The following is an 18,431-nucleotide window of genomic DNA, read 5'->3' as shown; positions in this document are numbered from 1 at the left end:
TCAACATCCTATAATGAACAGGACAGCCTCCATCACAAAGATTTTTCTGGTCCCAAATGCTAATAGTGCCAAGGCTTAGGAATATTTTGTTAAATCATATTACTCGTTCCAGATTTTAAGTGAAGAAATTTATACTGGCTAAACAAGAGGAATTTATAAGTCCACAATGAGTGGACTAAAAATGTAAGTCATCTCTTGTTGAATAAATGCTCTAATCCTATTTTCATCTGTCTGTGAGATTAAGACAAAAGATAACTTTTCTAGAAGTGGGCTAATAATACATGAGAGGCTTTGCCACTTTTGGGGGGAATGAATTCCTAGTCTTCTGCCCCACATTTGGCCAAGCTCCCATCACCTCTCCCTTCTGAGATTAATGTACACCAGGATCAGATTGCCTTATGTTTAGCACTCTTAACAAATCCCCCTGCACTGGGGATAGCACTCAACCAGCTTCAACATCTACAGGGTGCCTGTGACCTGGAACCTGACGACCTGGGGCCCTCATCATGTTTACTCTGCTTAGACACAGTGATCCCAATTCAAAGGCTTCACATATTCTGTGTCCTCTAAGTCTCCTCCCCTACCATTAAATCCTTCTGTTTCACATCACAATCTAAATACAGAATAGAACAGAATAGACTATTATACTCTCACTTCATCATGTGTGTGTGGGCTCAGTCGCTCAGTTGTGTCTGAATCTTTGTGACCCCATGGACTGCAGCCTGACAGGGTCCTCTGTCTATGGGATTCTTCAAGCAAGAATACTGGAGTGGGTTGCCATTTTCTCCTCCAGGTGCTCTTCGCAACTCAGGGATCAAATCAACATCTCTTGTGTCTCCTGCACTGGCAATTGGATTCTTTTACTATTGCGCCAATACATGTCTTTAAAGTGAAAGTTTTAGTCACCCAGTCATGCCCAACTCTTTGTGATCCCATGGACTGTAGCCCACCAGGCTTCTCTGTCCATGAGGTTTCCCAGACAAAAATACTAGTGTGGGTTGCCATTTCATTCTCTAGCGGATCTTCCCACCCCAGGTATCGAACTCAGGACTCCTGCATTGCAGGCAGATTCTTTACTGTCTTTGGGAAGCCCAAAGAGCATGCCCTCAAAAAGGCTTTCCCTAACTTCCCATTTCCTTTCATCATCCCTGTCCCTATGCATTCTCCCCACTTCTCTGCCCTACTCTGCACCCCTTGCCCCATTGGCTCTGTATGATGTAAGCACTGTTGCTAGCTGACTCAGGCTTAGATTCAGCCAATGGGAAGCAACGGTAAGAGATTGGAGGGCTGGAGGAGATGGACATCTAAGTATTTCGACCTCCTTTCCTTCTTAGGTGCCTCCTAGGTGCCTCTAGGTGCTTCTTAGATGCCTCTAGGAGAGTATCGCCTGCTAGCACCCCGGCTCTCATTAAGCCTTGGAGCCACATTCTGTCCCTGTATCCCCGCCCTCCTTCCTTCTTTCCTTCATTCCAGAAAACCCTCTTGTTTCTGGTAAAGGTGACATCCCTCCTCTGTCCCCTTCACTGCCCCCAACTCTGCAAATGGCCCCTTCACTAACAAAGTTTCATCTGAATCATCTAAAGTGAATTTTGTTTCAGTGTAAATCAGTACAGAGTCTTTGGATTATCTTTCATATAGATACTTCTACAGCCCTCAGGCATTTTCCCTCTGAGCTCATATCAGATTTTATCAACATGTGTATGGGTGGCTGTAACAATATTTTGATTCTTTGTGTACTGTCACCTGACCTTGCACAATTAGGTTTGTTCCACAGGGATTGTGGCTGTTTGGTTAAAGACAGTTGAATGGATGGATTAAAGGGCAGGGCTTGTCATCACTGAAGACAGATACCTGAAATGGTCAGGGAATAAATCTCTATTAAAAAACAGTGTTAATACAAGGAATTTATGGATGAACAAAACATATGTGAAGGAAAAAGTTTGGAGCTTTAAGTACATTCAGGCATGCACTCCACTGACATTTGTCCAGCACCTTGCAGTACCACATTCTTCATTAGGCATGGGAAATAGAGGCATGAAAACGAAACAGTCTCTTTTCTCAAAGGCTTATAGGCCAATGGGAAAGATAGAAAAATGTAAAGATAATGGGGCACCTGAGACACCTGAGCTGGGGGTACAGTAAGGTCAAGAAAGAGACTGCTATCAAAGGCAGAAGATTTACAAGGAAAGCATCTGGAAATATATTAAAAAAATAAGAGCATGTTTCAGTTTTGTTCAGAAAACATGAAGGCTAATATGACCATAAATTCTTTGTTCCTCAAATTGAGGGAGGAAGGGGAAGAAGTTGCATCCAAGCCAAAAGGTCGCTCTGGGCTAATGTCTCAGCCCAGATAAAAGGGTCCAGTTTGCATTGGCAGGCGAAGATGCAATGACATGAAAATTGCCTGTGTTTTACAAGACTCCAAACATGTGGGTTCTGATCACAATGGGAGCCCAAATGGTGCAATTGTAGAAGCCTTCAGCTAGAGTTCCTGCATTTTCCGAGTTGAGGAAGGCTTAAGTAATTTACCCGCTGTCAAGTTTGATACACATATGTGTACCACTGGGTGGTATATATGGGTGTGCGTGATTACAATATGACATTTATAATCCCCAAGGTAACAGTTACATTCACCAACATTCTTTCTGTCTTGAAATATTAAGAAATAGTCTAACATCTCTTTTCATTGAAGGAATAGGTTTTTACCCTCCTGTTGAGAGGAAAACAGTGACATCAGCAAATGATTTTTTCATCTTCATGATTTTTGTCAATGAATTGCCCTGTCTCAGCTTTCCTGGTGGCTCAGTGCTAAAGAATTCACCTGCCAATGCAATAGACCAGCGTTTTATCCCTGGGTTGGGAATCTCCTGGAAAAGGATATGGCAACCCACTCTAGTGTTCTTGCATGGAGAACTCCATGGACAGAGGAGCCTGGTGGGCTATAGACTATGAGGTGGCAAAGAGTTGGACATGACTGAGCGAATAACACTTTGCCCCTGTCCAGAGAGGTCACCATGAGTCACAAATCATTCTGATTAGAACCAAATAAACACTTAGCTTCTGTCGTCCATCAGATGTTATAACTGGGGTTGGCAAACTTTTGTGATAAAGATCAGTTAGTAAATATTTTAGGTTTTGTGAGCCATATGGTCCCTTTCAACAATTCAACATGGTCACTATAACAGGAAGACAGGCACTGACAAGGCACACATGAATGGGCATCGTTCTGTTTCAGTCAAACTCTGGTAGCAAAAAGAGATGGCAAGCTAGATTTGGCCTCTGGGGAATAGTTTGTCAGCCCTGCACTAGACTATAAGAAGGAAAGAAAAAAAAAAAAGTGAACTGGGAACAAAGGAGACAGCTCCAAAACAAGTGGGAAAAATGAAATCACTGATGGAAACACTGCAGGGGTACAAAGGAGATAATGTTCTAGTTGTAAGATACACTAAGGGAATGGTAATAAATCAATAAACTCTGGCTGGCCATGTGAGAAAATAAAATTGATCGTAGAATTTCCTACCAACTATAATCACTGTGCAAAAAGTTCTATTTTAAAAAATATAAATAAATATACAGCTCAAACATAGGAGCTAACTGCAACATGGATGAACCTTGAAAACATGATGCTCAGTGAAAGAAGCCAGACAAAAAAGGCCATGTATTGTATGATTCCACTTACATGAAATGTCCAGAAGAGGCAAATCCAAAGAGACAGAAAGCAAATTAGTGGTTGCCAGGGGCTGGGAAGGAGGAAATGGGGAGTGACTGCTAGTGGGCATATGGTTTCTTTTGGGGGTGATGGAAATGTTCTGAATTAGAGAGTTGTGAGGGTGGCGCAACTTTGTAAATGTACCCCAAAAATCACTGAATTGGACACTTTAAAAGGGTTAATTGGGGCTTTCCTGGTGGCTCAATGGTGAACAATCTGCCTTCCAATGCAGAAGACGTGGATTTGATTCCTGGTCCAGGAAGATTCCACTTGCTGTGAAGCCACTAAGCCTGTGAGCCACAGCTACTGAGACTGCTCTAGAACCCCGGGTGAGTTTTCCTGGTGGCTCAGATGGTAAAGAATCTGTCTGCAGCGCAGGAGACCTGGGTTCGATCCCTAGGTCGGGAAGATCCCCTGGAGAAGGGAATGTTTACCCACTCTAGTATTCTTGCTTGGAAAATCCCATGGACAGAGGAGTCTGGCAGGATACAGTCCATGGGGCCACAGAGTTGGACCCAACTGAAGCGACTTAGCACACATGCATGCAAAAATATAAGAAGAGAAAGGGAAAGAGGAGTGAAGAGGATGTGGACATGGAAAAACAGCAGATAAATCAATTAATCATGTCAGTTACTGGGATGGTTCTCTGTACATCAGATCGAACACAAAAGGGCCTCTACCAGAACCTGGGAACAATTTAAAGGTAATACTTTACCCTCTCCCCTCCCTGGAAAGTGGTCATGGCTGTGTGATCTGTTTACATGAGTGAACAACAGATTTGCCAGGATAGAAGTTGATTACAGGCACTGGCTGCAAGCTTGTCAGACTTCGTTGATCCTTTCCACAGTTCTGCAGGATGTGCCTCCTAAATCCCATTTCATAGATGAGCAAACCAGTTGTCAAAGGCAGTGTCTTTTCCCCCATCCCTCCTGATCTCACAGATCTCAGGGGACGGTGCCCCTAGCAGGAGGCAGGTGTTGGCCTGCACCTCACTTCCTGAATGTCCCTAAGCTGGGCCCTTTCCCTCAAGGGTGGTGCAGACGAGGCCCTGAAGACCAGTTCACAATACTGCCATCTGGATTTTAGCAGTTGGCTCTCAAATGGTCATCCTGTTTCTTCTCCTGCCCATAATTGCCAGAGGGATCTATTTCAATCTGTAGTCATCTGATACCCACTTCTACCTCCCCTCCCATTCCAACTTTAGCTGAAGAAGTCAAGCTCTTCACCCGGACTTAGAAGCGTCTAGATATAGCCTGGCTCCTTTGGCATCTGTGTGGCATCCCACTCTCGCCCTTCATGCATCAACCTATGGGCCCGCCACATCAAGCCAAGGCTGGCCTTGGCTGGTCCCTCCACCAGGAATGCCCTTCCCACAGCAGACTCTTTCTTCAGATCACCTCTCACAGATGCTGTCCTCACCTACAGTTCCCAAGGAGAGACAGTCCTTCAATTCCTTCCTCCTTTCCTTCTTCCTTCCATAGAATGTAAGCTCCATGAGAACATGAACTCTGTGCTGTTCACTGAAAGATCATCTGCCCCTACCCATTTGAGACACTCAACTCTTTGTTGAAAGAATTAATGGATGCGGATGAAACCTGGCAAAGGTCCTATGTTTAGCTAAATGATTAAAGATTGAAATCTCACAGCACACAGTCTTGGCTCTGTGGAGCGCTAACCAATAAATGGGTGTTCTAATGACCACAGACTTCAGAAGGTCCTAATCAACACCGGCCGTTTACAACTGCCCCCACCCCCAAAGTTCCATGTCTGAGACAAGTTTCTGCCTGGACAGAGTTTTTATTACATACTCATAAAGCCCTGAATCATGTGGTTTACAGGGCAAGTGCTAATACAGTCATAATTATATTGGTGTGAACACATTGTCATAGAAATGTAGCAAACAGAGACACGGGCATTTAAGGGAAAGCAGCTGCTCCCAACACAAGATCACCCGTTGCATAGGAACCAGTTAGCACGCACACAGCTAAGGAACTTGAACCGAATGACTGAAGGTGACACACCCTATAAATCATGGAGTAAAATGACAGTTTGCAGCAACACCTTGTAGTAACCAACTCACTACCCAGAGAGTTATGCATCTGGGGGAAAGCCTGTAAGTCATGGATACCACCTTCCCCCACATGGGGACTGCCATTCATTCTTTTGTTTAATTAACTCAAACACAAAAGAAGGGTAAACTTCAGTCTGTGGGTGATTTCTTTCTTTTCTCTTGGGAAGCAGATCAAGAAACAAGAAGGGACATGACTTCATTATACATTCAGCACTTACTTATTTTTTTTTCCCCTTTTTAATCTTTGAAATAACAGTTGATCCATTAAGAGACTTGAAGGTGAAAAATGTCAAGCCTTTGACCTTTTCTTAATTCAAACGTGTACTGAGCCAATGAAAACATAATCCACCCCCCTGCCCCCCACCCCACACTCCATCTGCCCGCAATTAGTACTTTCCATGGACTCAGTCATGATTCTAGAGTGAGGTTTGTCAGCCTAGGCACTATGGACGTTTTGGATCAGATAGTGCTCAGGGGCAGAGGCCGGAGGAGAAAGAGCTGTTCTGTGCATTTGGCCTGCGCTCACTAAATGCCAGTGGTGCTCACCCCCAGCTGTGACAAACAGACGCTTCTGGACATTGCCCAGGCTTTCCTGGACAGCAGAACACTGTTCAAGAGGCGGTGCATAAGAAACTAGGACAAACAGAACAGCAAATGTTCTCTAATTATTTTCCCCTTTCAACATACACTGACACATTTTCTATCTAGGACGGGCTAAACTTATCAATCTGGAATGTCTACACACATGGTCCCTGTATCAGTTGTTGCTGCATTTGAGTCATGGACGTTGCCTGGCATTTGCCAGAAGGCCATGACTGCTCTTGGAGGAAGACTCCCTGAAATTCAATGCACAATTTTCTGCCTTCATCAAGGATTGTAAGCCAAGATGACGCTTTTTAAAAATAACCAGGGTCTGGAAAGGCCTCTAAGATTCGGCAATATTTGCAAGTGGTGGAAGGATCTTCAGACTAGCTTCAAATCAGACATTTAACGATCATAATATTTGTACAAAGAGCTCTTTAAAGAGAAAGAAGAGAGCTAGCTTCAGTTTGAAACCAATGAAGAAACAAGTCATTCGTCTCTGCCTTTCGCTAAAGTAACAAACCTCTCTTAATGACGATGTATTTAGATTAACAACAGAAAGAACAGAACTAGCCCTGGTATCAGACTTACGAGATTTTACATTCTGAAAAGGCCATTAATCAGCAAACAATCTATAAAGACAACCTAAAGAAAATGTGTTCCAACTGCCTCATTCCCTTGTCTTGGTTATAATCCAGGAGTAAATCCTCCAAGTCTAAATCTTGCTACCCATAAAACTTCTTATCTATCTTTACTCAGGAAAGGCCATCAACCAAACCTCTGCACACTGCTTTTCCCATGGAGGAAAGAGGCTGTAAGTTTGTTCACTAAAAGGCACTAGGTGGGAAGGAAGACTAAGCAAGGAATCTCCCATAAATCTTCCTGGGCCTTCTCGTGTAAAGCTGACATGGATTTAGACAAAGCTTTTCTTCGGGATTTTCATAAACTGTATTATTTGCCCAGGAATAATTTATCCTAATTGGAAAAGTGCATTTTAAAAGCTGTTGACAGTCATACATGGCTTATTTCACATTACACAGGAAGCTGACCAGCGTAACACTTCGATGGCATCGCCACACTCCCAAGGGACTTTTGTTTGCTTTCATGATTTTCTTCTATGACATTTTATGAGTTTTGATTTAGCACCAGATGCACATTTGGTATAAATGCTATAATTTCTTTAGGAGGGTGTTTACAGAGAGATGAAAAGTAGATTTGTATCATTTTTAAATCTTTTTCTTAGCTTTTCTATGGGTTAATGACTTTCATGGTGCAAGTCCTACATTTTTATTTGACCGAAGAGAAATATACTTGACATAGTTCATTTCAGTCTAACTGCGGTTTCGCTTTAAACCCTCTGTGAATAGCTTGCATCTTGTGATCTATTTAATACCTTGCCTTTCTTATTAACAAAACCAAAACTAGGCCATGTCCAGGGTGATCAGCTGGAAAGAATGTGGCTCATCAGAGAGGGTGGGTGTGTACCCAGCTTTCTTCTTGAGAACAGAGAACAGTGTGGCTCTCCACAAATATGGAGGGTGGGGAGTATGGAAGGTCTGGGCCCTCAAATTAACTCCTGATTAGGGGCCTTTTGAGCTTTTATTAATTACAATTTAAACACCCTTCATTTCTTTGGATCTCCCATCAACTAATCCAATAGTTGCTTGGGGCCCATACTGGCATCATAGATTCAGCTAAAGAGGAGTCTAAATGCTTACAAGTCACCTTCATGTAATTTCTAAAATAAGTGATCATGCATAATGACCATCTTGTAGCTGTAAATCAAGGAAATTAATGATTTGAATACTACTTAAATAAAGTTGATCGTGTATGTAGATCACAGTATGAAGGCAGCAGAGAAAATCTTATGACAGTTTAAGGTCACAGTTAATTCCCTTTGGTTATTTTATAAAAATATCATGCTTGAAACTATCATTACCAAAAAGCATTCATTTACTGAGTTAATCAGGTGAGATATAACAAAAATCACGGCAATTCAATAGACTTCCAGGAAGTTTAGGGTGGGGTTGAGATACCAAACAGAGCCATGATGGGGGTGAAGAGATAGTAACATGCCATTTACACACCCAACACATGAGAGACCAGCAAGCACTCTTCCTACACCTTCACAACAGTTAGGCAAAGCCTGTATCTTTATCTCTGTATCTCCCAAAGGAGAAATTGAGATCTAAGGAAGGTAAGAAACTCTATTCAAGTTTAGACTTAGTAGAAGTAGCTGAGCTGAAATCTATACTCTTCTCTGGAGCTAGAGGTCTTTTTGTTCAGACACAATAGACACCTACTTATACTGTCCTTCAAACCACCAAAATACTATGGTAGGCATGTCTAAAATGGTCTCCAATGGTCTGGACCTGCTGGTATTCATGACTTGGTATTTACCTTCCCTTATGTAATTTTTTGCTATCTAATTTGCAACATTAAGGGAAGCCACTTCCATGATTGGTCAGAAAAAGATTGTGATCTCCATCTTGTTGGCAGACTCGCCAGCTGGCTTTGATGAAGCAAGCTGGCATGTTGGAGAGGCCCACATGACAAGGAACGGAGGTGGCCTCTGGGCAACAGCCAAAAGTGAAATAAAGCCCTCAGTCTAATAGACCTCAAGGAGCTGAATCCTGCCAACAACCACATGAGTGAGCTTGGAAGCATATTCTTCCCCAGTTGAGCCTCCAGATGAGACTTCAGCTTCAGTGGAAACTTTGATCACATCCTTGTGAAATCCTGAGCAGAGGACTCAACTAAGGTATGCCTGGATTCGTGACTAACAAAACCTGTGAGACAAAGAATGTGTATTATTTTAAAGCTATAAATTCTGAGGTAATTGCTCTAGGAGCAATAGATTCCTAATATAAGGGCCTCACAGAAAGGCTAAATAAAACCAAATGGCTTGACACATGTAGCTACCAGTCTGATACCCATGGAAGATAATGATGCTACTTTTCAAAGTGACAGATAGAAGAACTCCTCCACTAGATCATACCCCCAAAATAGGCTTAAAAACAATACAGTGAACACATTGCCTCCTGGACCCAATACCTTTGCTTAACTCCTGTGTCAAAAGTATAAAACAGAAAGGGTGCAACCATTAGGCAGAGAAAAAAGATCAACAAACACATACATGTAACAAATTAATATAAATGAACAAAGAACAAGTACATACTGAAGGACGGGAATTTAGGAAATCACCAGAGAATTCCAATCTACACTGAGATTTAAACTAGTGGATGACTTGAATCATCACCTAAGAAATCATTTTGGTATCCTGGCTGGTTGAGCTAGCTCTGCTTGGCTGAGCTTCATCAACAGGAAGCAGTCCTTTGGATTAGAAAGCTTTCATCTTTTTTGGAGCTTTTATCTTTTAACAAATGAATAGTTGAGACTCAAATTCAAAAAATTTGTGGAAATTTATAACTTTCCATTTTGAGATCAACATGTACTCATCATATTAAATTATGCTCCATCGGCACGATTTCTTAGTATTTAGAACACAGCCTGAGTTTGAATTTTTGTCAATTCACTTTCTAACCAAGTAGTCTTAACCTCTTAATTCTGTTTTATCATCTGTAAATGGGGATGAATATAAAGTCTTTGAGATGGAGATTTCCATGTAAATTAAATGACATAACATAAGTAAAATGTATATATTATGCTTGGCACATAAGCAGCTGTTACTGTATTTTAAAGAGTTTCTCCTTGTCTTTGGTTTTCTGAGGTTTGAATACGATATGGCTAGGTATAAACTCTTTGGTATTTATCCTAGTTATGTTTCATGAACTGCTTGGATTTATGGTTTCGTTTCTGCCATTAATTGTGGAAAATTCTCAGTCATTGTTACTCCAATTATTTTTTTTTCTGCCCCTTTCTCACTCTCTTTCTTTTCTGATATCCCCATCATGTGTATCTTATATCTTTTACAATTGTCTCACAGTCATTGGACACTATGTTCCTTTTTTTCTCTTTGCATTTCAGTTTTGGGAGGTTTCTATTGGCATATCTTTCCATTCACTGGTTCCTTGCTTGTCCATGGACAGTTGACTTATGAGCTCATCAAAGGCATTCTTCATTTCTGTTATAGTACTTTTGATTTCCATCATTTCCTTTTGATTCTTTCTTAGAGTCTCCATTTCTCTGCTTATGATACCTGTATGATCTTGCACTTTGTCCATTTTTTCCATTAGAGCCTTTAGCATATCAATCACAGTTATTCTAAATTCCTGATCTGATCATTTTGAAGTCTCTACCATACTTGAGTTTGATTTTGATCCTTACTCTTCTCTCTTCAGATTGTGGTTTTTCTTGCTTTTTAGGTTGTCTTGTAATTTTTTTGTTGAAAGTTGGACATGATGTGTTGAATAATAGGAACTGAGGTAGGCTTTACATTGACCTGCCTAGGAATTAGGCTCTATTTTTTTGTACTTGTAGGTGTCAGAGGTTTTAATTTCCTCAAGTATTGTGGTTTTGTTTCATGTTGTTTCCCTTCTTGTGGTCTTTGTGTTTCCCTAAAAACTCCTTTTTACAGTCTGAGCATCACAGTTACTTTGCTTGTAATCTACTGTCATTAGCCAGGAGCTTTATTAATACAGTGTGTGTGTGTGGGGGGGGGGAACAGTCTTTAATCCTATGATCAGTTCTTAATTTTTCAGTGTGCCTATATCCATGGGCTGTGACCCTAACAAGTGCTTCTTAGCTTTTGTTTTACCTTCAAGCAAGATACACAGGCTAAAGAGGGCTGAAATTGGGTAATTTCCCTTCTTTCAAATCAGTTAAAGCTCTGGTAAATTCTTTTCCCTTGCTGGTGAGGCTTTTGTTGTAAAGAATGTTCTGACTTTGTTCTAAAATACTTACCTTTCTCCTGGGTTCATTTCAAAATTGTTACTTTTGTATTTCAAAATGGTTTCTTTCCCCCTCTTCTGTCCAAGCACTATAGGATTTTTCTATGATTTTCACCATGAGATATAGTGGGAATCCTAGAGGTGAAACATACAAAAGTGTGGGGCTCCCAATTACATTGAGTCTCCAGTATTTTTAACTCTCAAGATAGTCAATACTCTCAACTATTAGCAATTTACTGAAGTTATAGTTTATGTGTTACTACCAGCTACTGGCTCCAGTGGCTTACATTTTAGGTAAACTGATCTTTATTTCCTATATCTCTCTCTCTCTCCAGTTTTGAGGATGAGACTTTGTCCTGTGATTTCATTTTCTGATGGAGCTAAGTCATTGATTTTTCAGTTTGTTCAGCCTTTTTCTTGTTAAGAGGGCAGAAGTGATGGCAGCTCTTTACGTGCATGAGTGGAAACCAGATGTTTCTTTTGCCAAAATATTTTAAATTTATGAACAAGTTACACTCTTCTCAACTAGAGAGATCTATAAATCTAAAGATCTAGAAATCCAATTGTCCAAATGTGTCTCTATCATGGCACTCAAGTTTCTCACATTATCAACCATATCTTCTTATATGAAACAAATAAGAAATAGGCAAATGACTGCTCCTTTTTTGTAAGTACAAATGTTACTGCAGTTCATTCAGACAATATTCTTTTAAGTAATTTAACTGGCAATTAATGATCTGAAAAAGGAAAGAAAAAGTTCTGTCAACTCACAGGGGGAGGGATGGAGAGGGAATTCTTTTCCTACTTAGAACTGAGGGAAAAATATTTAGTTAGAATACTCATTTAAAAAAATCAGAAAGAAAACATACCAATACAGTATATTAATGCATATATATGGACTGTAGAAAGATGGTAACGATGACCCTATATGTGAAATAGCAAAAGAGACACAGATGTAAAGAACAGACTTTTGGACTCTGTGGGAGAAGGAGAGGGTGGGATGATTTGAGAGAATAGCATTGAAACATGTATATTATCATATGTGAAACAGATCGCCAGTCCAGGTTCGATGCATGAGACAGGGTGCTCAGGGCTGGTGCACTGGGATGACCCTGAGGGATGGGATGGGGAGGGAGGTGGGAGGTGGGTTCAGGATGGGGAACACATGTACACCCATGGCTGATTCATGTCAATGTATGGCAAAAACCAATACAATATTGTAAAGTAATTAGCCTCCAATTAAAATAAATAAACTTTAAAAAATAAAAAAAATCAATTCTAGGAACTTTTAAGGAAAGACAGTGACAAATGACATATTAGCGTTCTACTGCTACACAACAAATTACAATTAATTTAGTGAATTAAAACAACACTTTTTAATATCTCACAATTCTGGTGGCTTGAAATATGGACAGGTTCTATTGGGTTCTGTGCTCAGGGTCTCACAAGGGTGAAATTAAAGTGTTGTATAGGTAGGACTCTTATCTGAAGGTTCTGGGAAAGAATTTACTTCCAAGATCATTCAGATTGTTGACCAAATTTAGTTCCTTGTGGTTGTAGGACTGAGGGACCATTTCCTTGTTGGCTGGCAGTGAAGGGTTGCTCAGCTCCTATTGGTTAGTCTTCCATCTTTACACATGACTCCTTCCATCTTCAAACACAGAAATGGTGCATCAAACCTTTCTCATGCTTTGAATCTCTGTCTTCCTCTTTGCTCCCAGTCAGAAAATGTTCTCTGCTTTTAGGAGCTCATGGGACCAGATCATGCCCAACAGATAAGTTCCCTATTTTAATAGAGGATAACATAATGTAGACATGGAAGTGTTATAACATCACAGATTCCAGGGACTAGGGCAGGACATCTTTGAGGGGGGGTATCCTAAAAATTCTGCCTATCACAAATAGGTATACAGAGGGCTATTAGAATGGGAAAAGTCAGAAATATCCAGTACATTGGAAATTTTTCTAAGAACTAGGCCAATTCAGTCTGCAGAAGAAATGGGGAACAGGTTCTACATTTTTCAAAGGCTATGTGTAGAAGAGATGGTATACATATATGCACCCCACAAACAAGATTAGGTACCTATTATAAGCCAAAGTATGTGTCAGATGTTAAAAAAAAAGTAAAAATGAATAATATCATCTCTGGTCTCATGTCCAAAGAAGAGAAGCTGATATGAAAGCTTCTAAGGTATTCCTGTCTGATAGACTTCTCTAGGATGATCCTATGTTGTTCCTTTCTGTGATGAAATTATATATGATAACCATCAAAACTCCCTCCTATGAAGTCCATCTTTGTAATGACCTTCCATGATGTCCCTTTTTATGATACCCTTATCTGTGATGGACCTCTCTATGATGCGGCCAATCGACAATGCCCTTGTCTACAGTGCCCCTCCTGTGGTATGCCTCTTCATTATGCCTATCTATATGAAGCCAGCATATAAGTTGCCTATTTTAAAGAAACCCCTCTTTGAGAAGCCATGTTTAAAAAAAAATTATTGTGGGAGAATATTCGTAACATAAAATTTACCATTTAAACCATTTTAAGTGTAAAAATGGCATTAAGTATGTTCACAACATTGTATTACCATCACTACTATTGATTTCCCTAAGTTTTTCCTCCTCCCAGACCAAAACATCTGTATACATTAAGTAACTACTCATCACTCTCCATTCCTCCAGCCCCTATTCTCCTTTTTTTTTTCATTTTATTTTTAAAAATTTATTATGCTTCTCTTTGATTTTCCTCCCCTAGCTTTACTGAGGTACACTAGACAAATAAAATTGTATATATTTAAAGTGCACAATGTGATTTGACATATGTATACATTGTGAAATGATTACTGCCATTAATGAACACATCCATCACCTCACATGACCTTCTTTGTAGGTCTATGTGTACATGGATAATTCTTAAGATCTACTCACTCTCTTAGGAAATTTCAAGTATACCATATTGTACATTAGATCCTCAGAACTTAATCATCTTAAAACTGAAAGTTTGTACCCTTGACCAACATCTCCCCACTCCCCAACCTACCCCCTCTGTTAATATTTTAACAATATTAATTCTTCCAGGCCAAGGACATGGGAGATATCTTTCCATGTGTATTCTTCAATTCCTTTAATCCATGTCTAACAGTTTTTAGCACACAGGTCTTTTATCTACTTGGTTAAATTTACTCCTAAGTATTCTATTGTTTTTGATGCTATTGTAAACGGGATTTCCTTAATTTCTCTTTCAGATAGTGTACTGTTAGTGTATAGAATCACAACTTAATTTTGTGTGTGAATTTGATATTCTGCAACTTCAGTGAATTAATTCAAATAGTTTTTTGATGGAATCTTTAGGATTTTCTGTGTTTACTTTTCCTCTCTCTCTAGCATCCTTCTCTATGGCACCTTATCAGTGGGATAAACTGTCCTATAGGGGATGATATCCTTTTCCTAAAGGCAGCTAAGTGGAGGCAAGATGGCCAGCAGTCATGGTTATCATAAAGGAGAATTCTGAGGCCATTTTTGACTAGATTGTTTGACTAACAAAAGAAGTCCATTGTGACAGCGTGGCTTCAAGTTGTTATTTTAGCATCTGAGATACATTTTCACTGATTCTGCCAGACACCCTCCATATTGGTCCTTTTCTAAGGCCAGTGACACAGTCCATCAAAAAACAACAGGGCCCAGTTTGGTGTGCTATCTTTGATGAGGTAAAGAAAAAATTTTAACCTATTTTTGCTTTTATTTAACCATCATTTTTATAGTGGTTACTCTGAGCCAAGGACTGCTGTAAGCACTTTATAAATATGAACACATTAAATCCACTTAATTCTAATTTTACAGATGAGGAATTGAGGACAGAGAAGTTGAGAAACATGTCCAAGTTAATATAGCTGGTAAGTGGAGATGCGGGGATTCAAACCAAGGCTGTCTGGCTAAGAATCTACATTCTCCAGCATTGAGCTGAAATGTTAATCATTTTTTTTTTTGAAGACTGACAAGGTACAAAACAAAGGTACAATTCTTGCACTAATTAAGGAGTCAAATCAAGTCCAAAAAGGGAGAGAGGCTTTCATTAACAGTGATTTTGACACACAGAGTACATGAATGTGAGTGGGGAGAATTATGGGTGGGAGGGTAGGCCAAGCTAGACTGTAAAGAAGACACTTGTCAGGGCTATTGACATTTGAAACCATGAAGGATCAGACTAGGACATGATGATCCTGATGAAGTTTCATACGAAGAGTAGTGAAATGAAGAAAATGTAGGTAATTTAATAATTTGTTCATAAAGCTAATTTTATTTAACAGAAATAACTGCTGTTTGAGAGGAATCGGGTGGAGAAGGAGGTGGGAGGGGGGATCGGGATGGGGAATACATGTAACTCCATGGCTGATTCATGTCAATGTATGACAAAACCCACTGCAATGTTGTGAAGCAATTAGCCTCCAACTAATAAAAATAAATGAAAAAAAAAAACCATTTGAGGGGGAAAAAAATTACAGCCTGCTTATATTTTTCAATAGTAAAATGTCTAATTTTTTTACTATTTTGTGTGTAAGAAGGTTTTTTTGTTATTGTAATGTGGCAAAATTTAAAGTAAAAAAACTCATATTAGTCTCCTGCCATTCAGAAAAAAACACAAATAAGATACTCAGGAATAAACCTATTTAAGTATGCAAAAGACCTATTTAGAAAACCATAAGATACTGATGAAAGATACCAAAGATGACACAAACAATTGGAAAGATATACCATGTTCTCAGATTAGAATAATCAATATTGTTAAAATGACTATGCCACTCAAGGCAATCTACACATACAATGCAATCTGTATCAAATTACCAATGGCATTTTTTTTCACAGAATTAGAAAAAAAAGTTTTTAAATTTGTATGGAGACACAAGAGACTCCAAATAGCCAAAGCAATCTCGAGAAAGAAAAACGGAGCTACAGGGATCATGTTCCCTGACTTGAAAATATATTATAAGTTTACAGTAATCAAAACAGTATGTTACTGGCACAAAAACAGAAATACAGATCAATAGAACAGGCTAGAAAGCCTAGAAATAAACCCACACACCTATGGTCAATATATGTTTAACAAAGGAGGCAAAAATATACAATGGAGAAAAGACAGTCTCTTCAATAAGTGGTGCTGAAAAAACTGGACAGCTACATGTGAAAGAATGAAATTAGGAAATTCCATGTTGGTCCAGTGGTTAAGACTCCATGTTCCCAATGCAAGGGGCCCAGGTTCAATCCCTAGTTAGGGAATGCCTCCCACATGCTGCAACTAAGAGTTCACATACTGCAATAAAATGTCCACATGTTGCAACTAATAATTGGCATAGTCAAATTAAAAAAAAAAACCTAAATGAATGGAATTAGAACATTCGCTAACACCACACACAAAAATAAACTCAAAATGGATTACAGTTCTAAATGTAAAATCGGATACTATAAATCTCTTAGAGGAAAACATAGGCAGAACACTGACATAAATAGCAGGCAATGTCTTTTTGGATCCATCTCCTAGGGTAATGAAAATAAAAACAAAAATAAACAAATGGGGCCTACGTAAACTTAAAAGCTTTTGCACAGAAAAGGAAACCACAAACAAAACAAAAAGACAACATACAGAATGGGAGAAAATATTTGCAAATGATGTGACCTACAGGGGATTAATCTCCAAAATATACAGACAGGTCATACAGCTTAATAAAAACAAACAAACAAACAAACAACTCAATCAAAAGAGGGTAGAAAAACTAAATAGACATTTCTCCAAAGAAGACATAAAGATGGCCAAAGGTACAAGAAAAGATCCTCAACATCACTAATTATGAAAGCAAAAGTGTTAGTCACTCAGTCATGTCCAACTCTTTGTAATTCCAAGGACTGTGGCCTAGCAGGCTCCTCTGTCCATGGGATTCTCCGGGCAAGGATAATGGAGTGGGTTGCCATTTCCTTCTCCAGGAGATCTTCCCTACACAGGGATCAGTTCTGGGTCTCCTGCATTGTGGGTGGATTCTTTACCAACTGAGCCACCAGGGAATGAGAGAAATGCAAATCAAAACTACAATGAGGTGTCACCTCACACTGATCAGAATGGCCATCATTCAAAAGTTGACAAATAATAAATGCTGGAAAGGGTGTAGAGAAAAAGGAATCCTCCTATACTATTGCTGGGATTGTAAATTGGTGTAGCTACTATAGAGAACAGTATGGAAATTCCTCAAAAAACTAAAAATAGAGCTATCATTTGATCCTGCAATTCCACTCCTGGGAACATATACGGAGAGAATCATAATTTGAAAGCATACATGCACCCCAATGTTCACAGCAGCACTATTTACAATAGCCAAGGCACCTAAATGTCCATCAGTGGACAAATGGATAAAGAAGATATGGTACATATATATAATGGAATATTGCTGAGCCATTAAAAGAATGAAATAATGCCATTTGCAGCAACATGGATAGACCTAGAGATTGTCATAATAAGTGAAGTAAGTCATACAAAGACAGAGACAGTTTTGACAGAGAAAAAGGGGGTGAGAGGCAGGTTACAGTGGGGATAGATAATTCTCATTTATAATTAGGAAACTAAACTTGAGTGACCACAGGGAAAACATGTATTTTGGCTCATTACATGCATGTAGTTGCATTTTGCTTGTGGTTAGGTTGCCATACCTTTAAGACACATGGGGAAGAGGAATGACATAAAGAAATTAATTTCAACTAAAGCTTAGAAGCAAGAATACTGGCAACTCCAAAATTACTTGTCTTAAAAAAAAAAAAATCAATCATTCCTCAGCTTTTTTATCACCTCTTTTCCAGTCATGGCAATCTCCCCCTAAATTGGAAACTAGATAAACATCAGCTTCCTAAAAATCCCCCTGGGCTTCCCTGGTGACTCAGTGGTGAAGAATCCACCTGCCAGTGCAGGAGAACATGAGTTCCTCCCTGGTCTGGGAGGATCTCACATGCTGCGGAGCAACTCAGCCCACAAGCTGCAACTCCTGAGCCTAGGTGCTGCAACCACTGAAGTCTTCAGTAGTTGAATGTGCTCTGCAACAGGAGAAGCCACCACAATGAGAAGCCCGTACACTGCAACTAGACAGTAGCCCCACTCAACACAACTAGAGAAAAGCCTGTGCAGCAGTGAAAACCCGGCACAGCCAAAAAATATTAAAAATAAATAAATTAAAAAAAG

General features: G+C 39.6%; 1 protein-coding gene across 5 annotated transcripts in view; it reads right to left on the bottom strand.

The window, feature by feature from the left end:
- Positions 1–18,431, bottom strand: part of MID1 (midline 1) — a 401,161-nt gene that overhangs the window by 361,240 nt on the left and 21,490 nt on the right. The window lies entirely within an intron of this gene.

The sequence above is a fragment of the Cervus canadensis genome, chromosome X (assembly GCF_019320065.1).
Source record: "Cervus canadensis isolate Bull #8, Minnesota chromosome X, ASM1932006v1, whole genome shotgun sequence".
Classification (NCBI taxonomy): domain Eukaryota; kingdom Metazoa; phylum Chordata; class Mammalia; order Artiodactyla; family Cervidae; genus Cervus; species Cervus canadensis.
Note: the sequence above shows the minus strand (reverse complement) of the source record. Positions and strands in the feature narration are given on the sequence as shown.